Below are 19,076 nucleotides of genomic sequence, written 5' to 3'. Positions count from 1 at the left end.
GCACCCAGCCAATGCCCCAGTGGGCCTGTTACCCCATCCGCCGCAGGCCCTGGGGCGCTCTGATACCCACTCACACACACGCAGGAAGTGCGGCTTCCCCTGGCTTGCCCTCCACTGCAGGAAGCACAAGGGCACCGTGTATCTTTCTCGGACTCCAACCCCATGGATGTCAGGAATCACAACTGTCCCCTGGGAACGTGCTTAGATGTGATCTCCAGGTCACAAGTCACCAAGATAGCATGTGGTCAATGTTATACCCAAAGTCCGGGATCTCAGGGGGAGAGAGACCACCACACACAATAATGCAAAGGCAGGAAGGGGGGGTTATTGGGAACCAGCTCGAGCTCGGGTCCAAGTCCTCTGGAGTGGAGTTTTGACAAGGACCCCGAGTCTTTGTTTCAAGGCAGTTTTATACATTTCGTCACTCGGGTGGGCTGTGATTTACCTTTCAGTCACTCGGGTTGTGATTTACAAAGGGGTTATCTTTAGACCAAAAGGAATCTTTGCTGCTGTTATCACAAGCAATGGACAGGATACTTGGTGCCTCCCGTTTGGTTTGTCGCTCCTGGGGTTGGTTGGGAGTTTCTCATCCTGACCCACGTGCCAAAACTGGCACTTAACTGTTAGTTGTCTTCCTGGGAAACGGAAACTCAGGCCTAGCGTTTGCTGTATGGAGGAAGCCTGTCATGGCTCTGCTCTGGTCCTACAGTCAAATGTCCAGAAACCTGGGTCATCCAACTTGTTTAGCAGGTGTGTGGCCACCAAGGCTGCACTCTCAGGTGGCGTGGACCCCGATTCTGGATGCAGATGGGCTAAGGAGAGAATGGCCGGCTGGCAAGCGACGTCCAGCAACGCCCCACTCACTCCTACAGATGTCACCGCCATGCCCTGGGGGCTCAATTTTGTTGAATTTAATTGATTAATTGAATTAATTGATTCCAGGTAAGAACCCAGGAAACAAGTTGAGACAGAGAGAGAAAGGACCCTGTACCAGTATTGGGAAGGGGTTTTAAAACATATTAATGTACCAGTATTGGGAATGATTTCCAATTTTAAAATATATCTTTGGTAGTGAAGAAAGCCAGGAGCAGTGGGGAGAGGGCAGCAGATGTCACCGTGGATATAAATTAGCAAAGGAATAGAAGAAGCCTGGGGCCTTTTTACATTTCTGAAGAGACGCAAACTTCCTCCAGGATGTGAGGAAATCCTAGATTCCGGACAAGCAACTTAACACATTTTGGAGTGTAACAAAAAGTGTGGGGGTCTGTGCTGCACCCCTGCCCCAGAGGGGGCGGGTCTGGCTGGGGCGGAGACAGAGCGGATCCTGGGTTGGAGACAGGGCAGCGCGTCTACAATCAAAGGACCTGCCCAGACCTCCTTGGGCCGGCCATAAGAATGCCCCACGCGTTGTATCTTTGGTGAATTCTTCTGAACCCCCCCCATGCCGCTCCTGAATGGCACGGGGCTGTGACCGTCTTCTGTATTCCGCTCTTTTTAATAAACTTCTTAAATCTTCAGCAAGAGTCTGGGCTATTGCATATCTATCCTTAGCTCAGGACAAGAACCTGCAGTTTTTTGTGCTTTTTTGTGTTTTGAGGGAAATTGTGTCTGGGAGCCTAACAGGGCTCCCCAGGCACAATTTTCAAAACCGTAACATCTTCCCTCAAATCCTGGCTCCTGCTGGATTCTGACATCAGAGCAAACGCTGTGGGCTGCCTGCTCAGGGGTGCGGGCTCCGCAGGAACCGTGTCCACCTGTGTGGGGAAACTCAATTCAGGACAAGTGCTCGCCAGAGGGGCAGCGAGGAAGCTCCAGGCACCTGGGGCTGAGCCCACCTGTGAGCGGGGCATCCAACGAGACCGACAGGGCCCGCCCGTGGGAACCCCAGGGGACGGGGCTCTGCTCACAGATGAGAGTGGCCGGCTCAGAGGAGCAGGGCCACGGGCCCCGCAGGCTGGGCAGCGCACCAGGGCCCGCGGGGCACAGGCAGCCTCCACCAGAGCGCGCGCGCACTCTCCCTTTCGCTGTCTCCCCTCCCCCACCCCGTGTCTCAGTCCCCGCTCTCCCAGCCTCCCTCCCAGGACTCCCAGAGGTGCCCTGGGCTCTGTGGCCTTCCTGTCCCTGCAGGTCCTCTCAGTGTGCAGATGCCCTCGCTGGGGCAGCTCTCAGCCCTCGGGCACTGCAGCTGGTTGGGCTCCATCTTTTCCTGCTTGCTAATCAACAGTAAAAGAGTCCTTTAGGAGATCATTGTCAGAGGAGGCCTGTGCGCTACCCTCCTCCAAGGACACAGGCTGGAGTGGGGGAGCAACTCCCCCAGGTGGGGCTCCTGGTTTCAGAGGGGAAGGAGGGCGGGCAGACAAAATAGCCACCCCTGGGGGCAGTGGGCCAGGGAGCAGGGTGTGCAGCAACTGGCCAGCCTGAGTGTCCCCAGAGGCCACAGGAGGAACAGCCAGAAAGCACCTGGAATGCATGGGGCCAGAGCCACGTGGCACCCGGCGCATGGAGACACCACCCCTGTCTGTTGGGCCCAGGGCCTGCATATCTCGGGCCACTGCCGGGAGAGGCGGCAGCCTGCCAGCGAGCAAGGGTCAGCCCATGACCCCAGCCCTACATCCCTGACCTTGTTCCACTCAATTCTGATTTACATTATGCAAGAGTCCATTTCCAGTGTCTGTCAGACCTTGGGCCCACCCTCTGCCCCAAAGCTGGGCAGGAGAGCTAGAGTCCCTTTCTCAGTTCTGGAGGGAGCTGCATGCTGGGACCCCCAGCCCCACCCCAGCCCGGCTCACAGCACCACCACCCTCAGTGGCCTCGGAAACCAGCCGTGCTCTCTGCAGAAGCCTCGCTGGAAGAGAGATGGACCTGTTCTCACCCTCTGTGTGCGTGCGTGCATGGGTGCGTACGTGTGTGTGTGTGTGTGTGTGTGTGTGTGTGTGTCCTGCTACAGCCAAGACACATGGCTTTCCTCTTCTTCCCCTCTCCAGCCCCCCACCCCAGCTTACCCCTGCTGACCTTGAACCCACAAAACTACAAACGCTGAGCTGAACCAAGTCCCTCCGAACTGCCCCAGAAGCATCCAGTGCCCCAGGTGACCGGAGCCTGGCGGTTTCCAGAGGCCAACCCGCAGGCGCCTTTGCTCTGGGACAGAAGCGCATTGCACAGCCCAAGTCCTTGGGCTCTGGGAGTGACCGCACTACCCTTTACAGATGTGACTTCCTAAGGACCTTGTCCCAAGAAACCTAGTGGACTGGAGCGAGGCCCTATCCAAGCGTGCCTTTGGGTGGCTGTTCTAAGCAGAGCGAGGCCTGCTGGGCCTGCAGCTGAGGCCAACAGAGGCAGCCTCCGTGGGCGGGTGAGAGCCACTGGGCCTGGTCTACTGGGCCATCAGCCATACTGTGGTGCACGCGTGCGAGTGAGCTCATGTGCGCGTGGGACCTGCGTGTGTAAGCTCGTGTGTGTCTTTGAAGCCACACCCAACTCCTTCACAGCCTGGTGGTATGACTTCTCCAGACTCAGCTAAGCCGCCTTGGTGACACAACCCAGGAGACAGGGCCCAAGCAAGAATGGAGAAGTCCATGTGCACAGACACACTCGGCGGGGTGTAGGATGAACTCTCGGTCCCCCTTCCACAAAGAGGTGGTCTAATGCCCAGCGCTCGGGAAGGCAAGCATGGAGCCCAGGCAGGCGATGATACTGGGAAGACAGACTCCTCACACCCTCAGGGGTGTCAGGCCGGAGCTCCCAGGGCACCCTGTGGCCCCAAATGTGGCTGAGGTCATCACTGGCCAGCGACTGGTGAAGATGCAGGTGTCTGGAGCCCCACGCCCCCTGTCGAACCAGGGAGATGACTGGGGACACGTGGCAGGGTAAACACGTGAGAACTGCTGGCCTTCAAGGACACACACTGCCACTGGCTCTGGGATACACTAAGCACACACCAGCACTGCCCTTGGGGTCCCATGCCCAGGGCAGGAAAGGCCCGGCATCCTTGAAGACCTGCCGCCATGCCAGTGGTGCTCCATGTAGGGCCTTCAGGCCCTCTTGAAGCTCCAGAAGAGGCTCCGAGCCCAGTCTGTGACCCCCGGTCACAGTTCAGTGTGGAATGGTCTCTGGAGGACAGTGATCTCGAGTGTTGGGGGTCGGGCAGGGGTGTGTGTGAGCCGGGGTGACACAGGCTGGGCATCAGAGGACAGATGGCCCACCTAGACAGAGCCGGGACTCAGCCCCTTGTCACTGCGTGGGAGTGCGGGCCCAGAGCAAAGGAGCCGCCGCAGAGTTAGATCAGCACAAGACATTCCTCTTTTAAATGTACCCAAGTCAGGGCTGGGGCGTGGCTCCGTGGCAGGACGTTAGCCTAGCATTTGTGAGGCCCGCGGTCCAATCTTAGCACCACAAATTAAAAAAAAAAAAAAAAAGTTTAGGCAGTGTATTAAAAGATATTCAAGATACTGCAGCCTGCGCCATCAGGACTCAGCGCTGCCGGGGTCAGATCTGCCCTCTGGTCCCACTGACCCCATGACCTACAGAGGAGGAAATCGAGGCTGGGTGGGCGGCTCAGGTGACCCCTAGGGAGTAGGGCCTTGAGTTACAGCCTGGTGCCCAGTACCACATCGTCTCCATGACACCGGCTGCCTTCTGCTTCTAGGAGACAAACATCAGGAGCTGCCCTGCAGGGGGCTCAGAACCACCGCTTTTCCCCCCCGGAAGGAAAGTGTGGGACGCGGGTTCTCCACCCTGCTCTGCAGGGGCAAGTTCCTTCAAGGTTTGCTCTGTCCAGAGAGTGCCCCAGACCAGGCCCCATGACCTCTGTGGCTTTGCCACCCCCTCTCCAATGCACCTGCTCGGCAGGGGGACCCAACGTGGCTCGGCCCAGCCCAGCACCCTTCTCCACCCAGGGGTCTGCGGCCGCGGCCAGCCCTGAGCCCCTCTGCAGCCTCCCCGGCCTCCCTCGCAGCGCCAGGCACGGCCCCCAGCTGCACAGCCAGCCACACCTGCAGCCACCCCACCGCCGTGCAAACACGCTTCATGCTGGGCTCCGTCCATGGCTTGTTCAGTGGTGTCTATGTTTCCTCTCCGTCTGAACGTTGATTTCTGGACAGCTCTGTGGGTGTATGTGGTTCTGAATTAAGGCACATCTGCTTCCGACTGCTGCCTGGGGTTCCTGGAAGCCCTTCTACCTCCGGGCTACACTCCCAGATCTATTTTATATTTTTGAAACAGGGTCTCTTATGCCAGCACGGCTGGCTTCGAACCTGAGCCATCCTCCTGTCTCCGCCTCCCAAGCGCGGGGATTACAAGCGTGCGCCACCATGCCCAGCTGGTGTTCAGCTTCTGAACCTCGTCATCCCCCACCCACGTCTGTTTAGTCTCCACAATGACAAGAATATTCCAGAGAATCCCAAGACAGTAGCCAGCTGCTGTGCTCCTCAGGGGCCCGGGTCGCAGAGCCAGGCCCATCAAGCCCCTTACGGCTGCCTTGCTCAGAGCCAGTGCTCGCACCAGGCAGACACCAGTGCCGCCGCTGGGCCAGGCAGGCAGGCACGCCCCCAGCCACGGCGGGTGGGTGCATCTCGGGAAGTTAGAGGTGTTGACATGGCCTGATGGACTAAAAATCACTGAAAGTCCCATGACTGTGCCTGCAAGAGGCACAAGGGTTGTATTTTCCCAGAGAAACGTCCTGATCTTGCACCAGATTCAGGTTTTCCTCAAAATCCTTGGAGGCCATGCAGGCAGCACACCGCGTGATCCCAACTACGGGACGCCTGGACCAGGCAGGCACCTGGAGGCAGATGAGAAGCCAGTAGAGGCCGGAGGGGTGGGGCCGGGAGGAGACTGCACAGAGGATCCTCCAGGACAGCGAGACCAGCCTGCGTGCTGCTCTACGGTAGACTATCCCATCTGTACAAACCCGCAGAGCAAGCCCAAAGCAAAGGTGAGCTGTCGAATGAGAACCCGTCAGCCCTGGCTCGTCAGTTCAGCTGATGTCCCACGCCAGCGCGAGATCATTCACGGAGAAGTTGTCCCTAGGGCAAAACCTCGGTGTGGGAGTTCTCATACTTCTCACGTTTTCTGCAGACCTAAAACTGTTTTTAAAAAGCCTATTCATTGCCGGGCATGGTGGTGTATATCTGTAATCCTAGTACATTGAGGCTAAGACAGGAGGACTGCAGATTTGAGGACAACCTCAGCAACTTAGTGAGACCCCGTTTCAAAACAAAAGCTAAAATAGGGCTGGGAGCCTAACTCAGGAGTAGGACGCCCCTGGGTTCCATCTTCAGTACAAAAAAAGAAGTTTACTTAAAAAAATTTGTACAAAATAAGCAAGCACACAAATTTTAACAAAAAAATAGAAAATGAAAACAAAACACAGAGGCCAAGAGAGTGAGACCCTTTCTTTAAGGAATGAAGGGAAAGACTCCCTCCAGAAGGCTCCATCCAGGGCAGGCATCCCCGGGAACGAGTGAGGTATGAGGACACGCTTGAATGATGACACCTAGGAGAATTCCCACCAGCACACCTGTCCCAAAAGAAATTCTGAAGGTATCTCTCAGGCTGATGGACGTGAGCCCGGAGAGAAGCCCAGAACTTCAGTAATGAAGGAAGAGGAGGCAGCACGGCCGGGCGTGGCGCCGTAACCCGGCACTTGGGAGGCTGAGACAGCAGGATCCAGGGCCAGCCTCGGCAATTTAGCCAGGTTCTCCAAAACTTAGTGTGAGACTTTGTTTCAAAATAAAATATAAAAAGGGGCTGTAGCTCAGAGGTATAATGCACCCATGGGTTCCATCCCCAGTACCAGAGGGAGAGAGAGAAACAGAGACAGAGACAGAGACAGAGAGACAGAGAGAGACAGAGAGGGGTTATGGATCTCTGGGCACGTTTGTAAATTATCTTTTAAACATTTAAAGACTATCAACGGGTGTGAGGGCGCTGGCCGTGACGTCTGTCGCCCCAGTGATCGCCAGGGCTGATTCGGCTGATCCGGCCAGGCCGGGCGGGCGTCCCCTCCTCTCTCACCGCCCCACGTGCGAGGACCGGCGTTCCGTCAGGGGTATGGGAGTAGCTGCGCTCCCTGCTGGAACCTCCAAACAAGCTCTCAAGCCCATTTGCAGGAGAAAGTAGGGTGGTCAAGCTCCCAAGACTCCAGACACACCCCAGTGAGGCGCTGCACGTGGCAGTCTGCCTTTCTTTTAAAAATAAACAAATTTTTAAAACAAAAATAAAAAATATAAAGTATGAATAACAGTTGAAAGCAAGACAGCATAAGACGGTGCGGTGAGATGGCGGTGCCGGCGGGCGCGCTACGCAGAGCCCCGCGACCTGCGTGTGGTGAGACTCCCGTGCGTTACTTGAGTGGCAGCGTGTAAGCTCTGACAGACACGAAAAGTCAAGGTCGGGTATCTCAGTCTCTGTGCAACCACTAAAGAGATTCAGGCCAAAGCCAACAAGGGAAATAGATGGAAACGACAAGGTGTCGCAGGGAGGGGCAGGCAGGCGGGACAGGGACCAGCCTACCAGCGGTTACAGCAAAGGCAAACTGGCCACACACCACCAACTCTGCAAAACAGGGGCACACACTTACTGCAGATCCACTGAGACCTAGACGGACAAGCTTGTGTCAACAGCAAGAAGCAGTCAGAGGAGGGACCACAGGCTGCCAGTGCTGGCAGAGGGCAGAGCTGGAGGAGAGGAGCTCCGAGCCACGGCAGAGTGCGTGCTGTGCCCAGCCCATCGCCCGCTGGCCGCGCTGTGCTGGCCTCTGCTGTCCATCTGCTTGACCATCCACACATCCGTCCAGCCACTTTCTCCCAGGGCTCCTGCCCGACCCCTTCCTGCCGGCAGTGGGGCTTCCCAGGATTCCCTGCACATGCTTTCAGCAGGCTCAGCTGACCCGGGGAGGCCGGGAGGGTAAGGGCACATTCGGGAGGGGCTCGGCCCAGCCCCCCAGTGCTGGCCTGGGGTCCCTGAGGCTTGGCAGGAGGGGTGCAGTAGGCCAGTGACTCCCTGGCTGGCTCTGCCTTGCACCCCAGGATCAGAGGACCAAGAGGCCAGCCCTCTCCCCCTCCTAGACAGCAATGACCACAGGGGCCCAGAAAGAAATGTGGGGAGGTGCTGCAGGACAGCCAGAGGCAGCAGGCTTGCTGGAGCGGTCCCCTGGGAGGGAGATGCGGAGAGCAGCTCAAGATGACATAGAGGTGACCCTGACACAGCGGGGGAGTGGGCCAGCACATGGAACAGGCCGCCCCGTGGGCCTCAGGGTCCGAGTGCAGATACCCACAGGTTGCCTCACCTGGCAGGGGGCTCTACCACTTATCCTCCAACTGCTACCTGCCACCATCAGGGCCTCCAGGGGACAAAGACTACTGCTCAGAACACCTGGCTGTGCAGAGGGCCCGAGACCACCGGTGCGTCCAGAACTGCGAATGCCAGGGCAGCAGTGCCTGCCACAGTGGCTTCCTCTCCAGTCTAAGGAGGACAGGGAGATGGGGTGCTACCAGTGCCCAAGGCTGGAGCCCGGAACTACATTCTGGGGGTCAGGCGTCCCCAAAGGAGCCTGACATATAAGTCTGCATGGGTGTCGCAGAATCTGAGAAGGGCTAGACAGGCTACAGCCCAAGGGGGAGAAGACCTGAGCGTCCAGCAGGCCCCGCAGGGCCCAGCAGGCTGGACACATCTGGGGCAGAGAGCAGGGCCTTAGCTGGGGCCAAGGCTCCTGCTGACGCCCAGGGGAAGCATCAGCCGGTTCCACCCGGTGCCCTTGGCATGTCCTGCAGGCCTGGGACGTCAGCAGGGCCCAGCCCGATTGTCCACGTCCCAGGCGGCCAGGGCCTGACGTGCCGGGCTGCGTTGGGGAGCCGGGCCTCTGTTTGTTCCTGCGCGCCAGGAAGCTGGGCTTTCCCCTTCCTGAGCTCCAGCTCCTAGGCCGTGTTCCTTTCCACTCCCAGATAGGAAGCCTTCTGAAATCCTCCTGCCAGAAACACAGCTGACCTCACTGGTGCTGGGATTAGCGTGCCGGAAGGTCCTTACCCAAGTGCAGGGATAAGCTGATAAGAGGCGGGGGCGAGAGGGAGGGCCGGAGGAAGCCGCCACGTCAGGGTCTCCATGTGGTGGCCTGGTCTGCGCTTGGGCCGGGCCTGGGGCCGCACCGCTCAACCCCTCAGGGGCCTGGACTCTGGGCTCCTGAAGTCACTCGTAAATCGGCACGGGTAGGGGTCTCCGAGCACCAGAACAGGTGCCCCCAGAGTCCCCACTTTGTGTATTTGGGGCAAACCCAGACCTGGGACACATGCCCGCAAGCCTGGGCACTGCCTTCCAGCGACGTGAAGACGGAGGGCCTGGCGGCCGGGGGCCGGGCAACGATGAAGTGACCGCTGAGAACCTGTAAGAAGGGGCCCCGAAGCTGCAGTCCCAGAAAAGGGTGCAGAGGGCCCCCATCGGGGGCATGGGGCACCAGGAGCAGAGGTCCTGCGGCGTCACCGGGCACAGTGGCAGTGGGCATCCTGAGGAAGGCAGGGAAGTGGGGCAGCCTGCCCCCAGAAAGCTGAATTCCAGAATTCCAAACCGTTATCAAAACCTCTTGGTAGCCGGGCATGGTGGTGCATGCTTGTAATCCCAGCATTCGGGAGGCCGAGACAGGAGGATCACTGTTTGTGGCAGTGAGGCCCTCTGTAACTTAGTGAGACCCAGTTTCAAAATGAAGAATAAAAAATAGGGCTGGGGGTGTAGCTCGGAGGTAGAATGCCCTGGGTTCCATCCCCAGTACTGCAAAAAAACAAAACAAAATCAAACAAACAAACAAACAAAAAACCCTCTCACTCAGTGGCAGCAGGGCATGGCGGTGCATGCCTGTGGCCTCAGTGTTCTGGAGGCTGAGGCAGGAAGGTCCCTTGTCCCGAGGAGTTCCAGACCAGCCTAGGCAGTACAGTGAGACCCCAGTCTCAAAATTAAAATTAAAACTAAAACTGTCTTGGTGGGACCCGCAGGTCACCTGAGAAGGTTGGTTCAAATGGCTGCATAACGCCAGATGTGGGGACGCACGCTTGTAAGTACTCGGGAGGCTGAGACTAGAGGGTCACAGGTTTGAGGACAGCCTCAGCAAGTAGTAAAACTCTCATCAACCTAGCAAGACCCTGTTTCAAAATAAAAATAAAATTGGGCTAAGGATTTAGCTTGGAGGCAGAATACCCCTGGGTTCAATTCCCAGTACCCAAATAAATAAATAAATGGCCACGTAGTGTGGTTGAGTCTAAGTGGAAGTCAAATGCAGCCTCTGTGTCAGACAGGGTTACAGACGTCAGATCCTGCAGAAACTGAGGCGAGGTGCTGACAGCGGGCACCCGCCCGTCCATCTCCCTGAGGACGAAGCTGCTGTCCTACCTGGGAAAGGCCTGGAGTGACCCCACCAGGCTCTGGCGCGTGGAAAGAGGCGCATGCTCAGAGGGGCAGGCAGGCTTGCCCTCCAGCCTTGGGCCTGTCTTTGCTGATGTCGTTTCTGAGCCCCTGCTCCCTGGGGTCCCACTGCCTGAGGTCTACGGGTCCAAAGGCACCGAGGAGCCCTCGGTCATCGGCCACAGCGCAGCTACTTTCTCAGCATCGACACCAACGCTCGGCCTCAGCTCTGGGCCAGCCGCTGCAGAACCTTGTGGGCTTGTGCAGAACCAGCCTGGGGTCGACGGGGTCTGTACGAGGCTCTGGGGTCGCCACCTCTCCTGAAGAGAGGGGAACATTCTCCTCCGCCCTGGCCCTTGCTTATGCAAGGATTGGTGGATGCAAACACTACCTTAGCCAGCGGGAAGTTTAGCAAAGAGATCAAACAGCCCTGGAGGTTCCGTGACTCACTGGCACTGGTTTCCAGTGGCTTTCTTCTGGGGAAGGCAGTCGGGGTAGGGTGGCGGTGACTAAGCCAGGGAGGGGGACACAGGCTGGCAGCCTGCAGGGCCCCGGGGACACGAGGCACCCCGCCCTCCAAAGGAGCAGTGAGGCTTGTGTGAGGCCCCGGGTGCCTGGAGCCAGCCCTTCTTGGTGGGACGGTGGCATCAGAGGAGAGGAGAGGGCCTGGGCACGGGCGAGGAAGCATGCGGCTGAGCCAGTAGCATACCAGGGGGCAGGCGGAGGGGGCAGCGGAGACCAGGCAGCCCAAGGCCCTCTGGCCCAGGGCTCCGTGGAGGAGGAGCAGTTAAGAGACAGGACACAGGGGTGGGAGACGAGGCTGGGCACTAAGCGCAGGGATGTGTGGCTCTGAGGATGATGGGAGCTCCAGCCCCGCATCCCGTGACCCAGCCTCCTGGCCCGATCGTGGATGAGAATGCATCCTCTGCACAACGGGGCTCAGTAGGTTAGTGGTGACACTCAGGCTTGGCCAGCCTAGGGGACTGGCTCACCTTGTGGATGGAGTGGACACCAGCCGTCCCTGCAGAGGGTCGGGGCCTGGCTCCCACCCTCTAAGGCCCTCTCTGCAGCTGACCACAGAGCTGCCCGGCCTGCGGGGGGCCAGCTACAGGTGAGGGCCCCCAAGGCTGCCTGTGATGCGGTCCCTCACCTGAGGCAGCAGCCAAGACAGGGAGCCATACCGGCTGCCCCTCCCCGGGAAGCCTCCTGGATACCCAGGGCTGGGGGGACGAGCGTATATAGGGGGCCAGTGCACAGAGCAAGCGCATCACGTGAGGGCAGGAAGACCTTCTCAGCAGGTGCTGACCATCTGCTGGGCTCTGCTCCCCAGAGGAAACAAAACCCACAAGGTCCCCGGAGGGCAGAAACACGAGGCTCCCAGACAGGCCTCCCTGGACACAGGGCTGAGGCTGACCCAGAAGGAGCCTGGGGAAGCGAGACCGCAGCAGTCAAGGCTGCAGCAGACGGGGCCACAGAGGAGGCTGCAGCCTGTGCCCACACTCGCGGGCTGAGGGCCTAGGGCCTCTGTAGAGGCAGGGCCTCTGCGGAAGGGACAAAGTTCAGGTGAGGCTGTGGGGGCCTCCAACAGGACTGCAATCTTACAGAAGAGACCAGGACACGGAGAGCACAGAGGACAGCCCTGGAGGGCCCGGGGAGCCCGGGGCAGCAGCCCTGAGACGCCTCCGCCGGCCACCCCAACCCGCAGGACAGCGAGGCACAGGCTCCCTGAGCCTTCTGGCCCCTCCCCCTGGCCCATGCAGCACTGCCTTGGCCTTCTCTGCTGGCGGTCCCGCCTGTCTCCAGCTGCCCCACACCCTCAGCCCTGTGGCATTCTAGAGTCCACTGAGCCTTCCCGGCACCCTGGCCACCAGGACTTGGGTGGACACTGGAAACCCACACACGGAAGATAGAAGAGGGTGGAGCCCTAGTCCTCAGGGTGCAGCCAGCAGCCTGCCGGGGGCCTCCTCTGGCCGCCCTGACAGCTCCTGCTGCGGGGACAGCAGCCCCAGAGCTCCCGTCACGCCGCTGCTGAGACCGTGAGCTCTGGTGAGCCCACCCTCAGCAGCCCCTCCTGCCACTCACAGGCCGGCAGTATCCACCGTCCATCGGGAGGCCACGCCTCTGGGCCTGCTGTGTGTTTGGACCCTGACGGCCAATCTCTGGTTTGTATTGTCATGGTGTCCACCCGGTCATTATTACTTGTTTCACCCCGGATCAAGTCAGCCGAGAGCACAGCGGGGGGAGCTGGACATCTCCTCTGCTGGCCTTTCTCTTCCAGGTGCTCTCCCAGGAGGGACCTGGTGGCTCCGCTCCCCACCCTAACCTACCCAGGAAGATGCTGAGATGAGGGACCTCACACCCGCAATGTCCCCATCTTGAGTCTTTACACTTAGAGCACGGCTCCAGCTCCTCACTGCTAGTGGCTTGTGACAGGGAATGTCCCAGGAGGTGCCAGCAGCATCTCTGAGAACCCCAGAGAGGCCCCGCCAGACACACAGCTGTCCCCACAGCACCCCTTGCCTTCTACCTTTTTTTTTTTTTTTTTTTTTTGCAGTCCTGGGGGTGGAACCCAGGGGCATTCTACCTTCAAACTACACCCCCCGCCCTAATTTTAGTTCTTATTTTGAAGCAGGGTCTCACTGATGTGCAGAGGGCCTCACTATGTATCTGAGGCTGTCCGCAGACCAGATCCTCTGGTCTCAGCCTCCCAAATGCTGGGATTACAAACATGGGCCACCACGCCCAGCCCTGCCTTCTAACTGTTAAATACTTCAAAAGCGCAGCAAAAGCCGGGCGTGGTGGCGCACGCTTGTAATCCCCACACTTGAGAGGCTGAGACAGGAGGATCGCACAGGTTCGAAGCCAGCCTCAGCTACTTAGTGAGACCCTGTTTCCAAATAAAGTATAAAAATAGGTCTGGGAGTATAGCCCGGAGGTACAAAGCCTCTGGGTTCCACCCCCAGTACCACACACACACAAAAAGCGCAGCAAATTTAAACAGCTGTGCTACCAATTCCCACCCTGGTCCCGGCACCCAAACTTCACAGTCCTTGCTGCTCACACAGTCCGCCCGCCTGCCCTCTGCCCACCATCCCCTGGGAGGGTTCTCAGAGCAAATGCTGCAGCGCTCCCAAGAGAAAAAGGAACACTCTCCGTGCCCACCGCAGGGAGACAAGGGAGCGCGCCCGCACGTCAGCGCCGGGGTGAAGTGCGCTCCCGAGACAGCCGCTCAGGTGGCCATCGAGTCAAGCGCTCTGAGCCGCCTAGGCCGCCACTTGGTGGACGCAGGTGTGCAGTACAGGCGGGCCGTGGGTGACAACAGGCCACGAGTACAGCGCTGCTCACTGAAGGCCACCTCCTTGGTGGCACCCTAGCCATCTTGGCCCGTGGACGTGTGTGCTACGACGACATCACTTAACCACAGACTCTCGAGGTGGAGCGCCATCCTGAGGCGACCTTGGAGTCCTCAGCTGCTCGACCCAGCCTCCCGGCCAATCCCCAGAGGCGCCAGGAGGAACTGCGCCCAGCGGCCCCTCGGGCACCAGCTCATCGCCGCCCTGTGCCCTTCCTCCTGACTGCCCCCAGGCTTCCAGGGTCACCTCCGAGTAGCCCACCTGCACCACGTCCTGCCTCAGCTCTGCGTGGGGAAGAACCCTAACCTAGACCTGCCTGCTGCACAGCTCGGTGTGTCCCTTTGCTGGAGGATGTGGGGAGTCCCTCTGGAGGAGAGGCAGGTGGCCGCGACGCCTCGCTCGGGAAGACACGGGTGGAGCTCCTCGCTCCTGCTGCGTTACTGATGTCCTCTTGAATGGAGCGTCCTGCACACGCCTGATCTACTCAGAAAACATGTATCAGCGAGTCTTCCACGCCCGGTGTCTACCCAATGGACTCCGTCCCTCTGAAGACTCGCAGGTAAACGTTCACGAAACGTTCCACAGCCTCATTCACAACAGGCAGAGAGCAGGGACTGCTGGGCGGGTCAACGCGAGTGGTCCCTCCGCAGGATGGGGAGGAGCAGGTACAGATGTGTGCTCCACCACGGACGACGGCACCGCGGACTGCTGCTCGCGGGGAGGAGCCAGGCCGAGGACACTGTCTGTGTCCTTCCTGTGAACAGAATGGAAGCGTCTACAGAGACAGGAAGCAATCCGTGGTCACCAGGGCCTGGGGCGGGACGGGCTTGACTGAGAAGGCACGGGGGCTCCTTTGGGAGAAATGCCAATGTCCTGACATAGGCTAAGCGGAAGCTGCCCGACCCGGCGCGTTTACAAAGCACAGTTAAATTACACACCGAAGGCAGGTGAACTTCATGGTATACAAATTCTAGGTCAATACAGTCATTTAAAAACCAAACCAAACAATACAGGGGTATGATGCACCGAGAGGAGTCCTGAGCTGGGGCTGCCTGCCCGGCGAGGGGGGCTCTGCCGCCGCGCCTAGGATGCGCCCGCAGCCACAGAGCGCTCCTGCCTCAACATCATTTCTGTAACTCAAACAAGAAAAACTTAAAGAAATAAATAAACAAAAAGGCAGCCGCGCGGGCCAGCCACGCCCGGCGTTCCGGACTGTGGTGGGAACATTCCGTCTCGGAGCCCCGCGGGTCTTGTCCGTGCAGGCAGCAATCCACTTGACGCCAGCACCCACAGCTGGCATCTCTGCCCACAGGCCCGGTGCCTCGGCCCCACCCTCCCTCCCTCCCTCTGTGGGCTGACACCCCAGGGACCCCTCTGTGGGCACCGTCCTGCGAGGCAGACACCAGGGTCAGTACCGGGCAGGCAGCGCCCTCCGCCGTCACCAGATGTCACTGCCCCAGGAGTGGCAAGGACGCGGGGAAAGTCCCCAGGACCCCGAGGTCCTCCATCTTGGCTTCTGACTGCTCTCTCCCACGTCTACCCCACCTCCGACAGGTAGCCACACTCAGGGCCCCTGCCTCGTGCAGGACCCAGCGGGGATAGAAAGATGGGTAGAGTGAGGACAGATCACAGAAGTGCTAGGAAGAAACAAAGTAGGACGTCAGCGGCACCCTCACATCTCCCTGGAGCTTTATTTATTAAGCTTAATGTGAGAATGAAGGGGACTTGGGAACGCAGTTTTCTTCGCCATTTAAGGCTTGGTTAAAGCACAGCTCAGCCGCTCAGCACCTGGGCTGAGGAGGCCGCTGGGCGCCCTCGGCCACTGCCACAGCAGACGACAGGTCGACAGACTCAACAGTCGTGAGAAGCGCGGGCGCCGCTCCCCCAGAACACCTTCGGACACTCGTGCTTCCTTTCTCCTGTTTCCCCGAGTGCCTTTCAACCTTCCTCGCCTACTGTGCCGAGTCTTTGAAGTCTTCCTGGGGCTTGGGTCACATTACATGGATACTTTTCTGGGGTTACAGAAGTCCTTTGTGACCCAAAAGAACGCGTTACCTTCCCAGCCTTCCAGTGGGTGCTGATGGGGTGAGGAGCCGTCTTCTGAGGTGTCAGATCAAACTCCCCGTGGCCAGAGGAGGCCTCTGGCGGCACCCAGTCTCCTCCGCACCCCTCCCATCATCTGTCTATGCGTGCTCTCCCAGCACCCTGTAGACTGAACTCTGAACATCGCCTGGTTCTGAGAGCTGCCTGACTTCAGAATTGCACAGAAGAGCCCGTAAGCTTACCTGCTAAACTGGTCCTTTGTGACGTGGTCTCTTAACGATTGATATAGGACAGGTGTGGAGGCGCACAGCTCTAATCCTGGCTACTCGGGAGGCTGAGGCAGGAAGAACGCTTGAGCTCAGGAGCAGAAGATCAGCCTGGACAGCAGGGGAAGAAGGAAGGGAGGGAGGGAGGGAGGGAGGGAGGGAGGGAGGGAGGGAGGGAGGGAGGAGGAGGGAGGGAGGGAGATTACTAACTTCCATCTTCACTAGGAAAATGCCAAATATACATCAGTGTAGAGAGAAGAGATAAGTCCGCACCTCTCTCCTGCAACCATTAGCGACACTGGCCGAGGGCCTCTGGTCCACACCCAGCCTCCCCTGTCCCCACCCGCCCTCATTATGAAGTAAAGCCTTCATTCCAGCCATCAGCAGTACAGTAACATCTCTAACAACAATGTAAAAAGTAATCTCAATACCATGATCACACCCCAAAATAAACCAAACGATTCCTTAACACGGTCAGCGCTCAGCATTCCCATCTGCCCCATACATGCTTTGGGCAGCTTTGTGTGCTTGGTGATACTCTAGTATTAGTAAATTCAAGGTCCAAACAAGGTTGCGGTGCTGTGCTTGGATGCAATGTCTCCTGTCTTTTTTTTTTATCACTAGACCTCCAATCTTGTTTTCCTTTCTACAGGGCTGCTGAGCGTTGTTTGTTCTGGCTCCCACAGTCTGGACATGCTTTGGTGCATCCACGTGGTGCAGATCAGCATGTTCGTCTGTCCCCGGTGCCTGCAACCCGTGGCTGGCCCAGAGGCTTGGTCTCACTCTGTCCCAGCCAGAGGCACAGTGGGTGATGGAGACTCCGGCACGCTCAGCCTGCTCCCGAGCATCAGCCAGGGAGGCCCCCGCCGCTCTGGCACCTCCTCGTTGGGGCAGCTTTAAGGCTGTTGGCCATGATCATCATTTCACCGGAATCTGAAACATGGCAATGTGTTTTTTTGTTGTGGTGGTGGTGTTTTGTTTTGTTTTGTTTTGTGTTACTGGGGATGGAACCCAGGGGCATTCTACCTCTGAGCTACACCCCAACCCTATTTTTTATTCTTTATTTTGAAACGGTCTCATTAAGTTGCGGAGAGCTTCACTAAGTAGCTGAGGCTGGCTTCAAACCTGCGCGATCCTCCTGTCTCCGCCTCCCAAGCGTGGGGATTACAAGCGACATTACATGGCAATATTTAAATCCCTTTACTCATCCTTCCTCTATCGGCTGACTTCCCACTAAGAACATTTCCTCGTCGACTCTTGTGTGCAGGGTCAAGAAGGATAAATACTCGAGCCCGTCCCTTATCTATCCATCTTCAGAATAACAAATCGATTCTTAGCATCCTCTGGAGCCAGGGAGTTTATGAATTAATTTAAGTAAGCACAGTGTCCAGCAGGGGCAGGCTGTGAAGAAGTAGGAGGTGGAAGGAGGGGCCACAGGTCTACAGCTACTGAAGGTGCAGGGAGCGGGAGCCCTCTGCAAAGAGTCGGCGACGGCCAGGAGCGATGCCTCCGGAACCAGGGCAGACCCTCCAGAAAGGGCGCATGCTAAGATCTGAGGCAGGCCTGGCAGTGAAGGAAGATGACGGAGGGGAAGGAGAGGGGGTGGTAGACCCAGCCCACAGCCGCGGCTCCCTAAGAACACAGATGAGGCAGCCCCCTCTGGGAGGGTGGGAGCCGCCATGTTCTGAGCACGTTGAGAGTTTACAGCCCAGCAAGGGGAGGAGACAGAGTTGTCAGAGGGGGAAGGGATTCGTGTCAGACACCAGGGTGAGCCCATGCTTGTCTTCTAAAGATACAGATGGCTACATAAAAGATCCATCATGTGTGTGCATACCCAGGTGCACGTGTGTGCGCGCGCGCACACACACACACACACACACACACACACACACACACACACACGTCTTCGCTCTGCCAGCCCAGAGGGCCCAGAAGCAGCGACTCCCCAGCAGTGAACACACCCCTGGTGTCACATCTTGGTGTCTAAGACCCTTCTCCAAGGCAAGAACCAGGCTCCTCGGAGAACGGGCAGGTGCTGGGACTGGGCGGGAACACACAGGTGCCCTCTCAACACCAGCTGCCCCAGAAAGAGGGGAGTGCCCAGAAACAAAGCCTGCCCCACCCTGATGGGCAGGTGGGAGCGGCCAGGAGCCAAGTGTGAGGCAGTGAGGAGCTCCCAGCCAGGAGGAGGCCGAGGAGATGGGGCAGTGTCAGGAGCCTCCTGGGCTGGGGAGGCCGTGGGGAGCCAGGAGAGCTGACTGAAGTACAGATGTCAGAGAACAGGGACGTCCCAGTATTGGTTAATGCCCGCAAAGGAGCCACAGCAACACAAGACGACCGTCAAGGGAAGCTGGCAGGAGCAACACGGGAATCCTCCGTGCCCACTGCAGGCAGGCTGCAAGTCTAAACTGCTATCAACTCTAAAAGTGTCTTTAAATTTAAAGTGTATTTAAAAACAAAGGTGACTGGCCCACCCCGTTATCCTACTACTTCAGAGGCGGAGACAGGAGAATGATAGGTTTGACCCTAGCTACAGCAACGTAATAAAACCCTGTTTCAAAAAAATGAGAAGCAGGGTGGGGGATGTAGCTAGAAACAGAGCCGGCGTGGGGGTGCACGCTCGTCATCCCAGCACGTGAGAAGCTGAGACAGGGAGATCGCGGTTCGCAGACAGCCTCGGCTACTATTTAGTGAAGCCCTTTGCAACTCAGTGAGACCCTATTTCAAAATAAAGAGTAAAAAAAGGGGGGGGGGCTGGGGATATAGCTTGGAGGTAGAATGCCCCTGGGTTCCATCCCCAGTCCTGCAAAAAAAAGAAATCGAGCCCCCCCTGTGTTTGCTCCCCAATACCACACACACACACACACACACACACACACAGAGTAGACTGGGGTGTGGCTTAACAGGAGAATGTGTGTTTAGTACACAATTGGCCAGGGCTTCATCCTCAGCACCAAGACCCGGATGAAGAACCGCACAAAGGCAGCTCTGAGCACTGGGGGCCACCGGGGGCCAGGGTGGAGGCAGG

The sequence above is a fragment of the Muscardinus avellanarius genome, assembly GCF_963383645.1.
Source record: "Muscardinus avellanarius genome assembly, chromosome: 5".
Lineage (NCBI taxonomy): Eukaryota > Metazoa > Chordata > Mammalia > Rodentia > Gliridae > Muscardinus > Muscardinus avellanarius.
Note: the sequence above shows the minus strand (reverse complement) of the source record.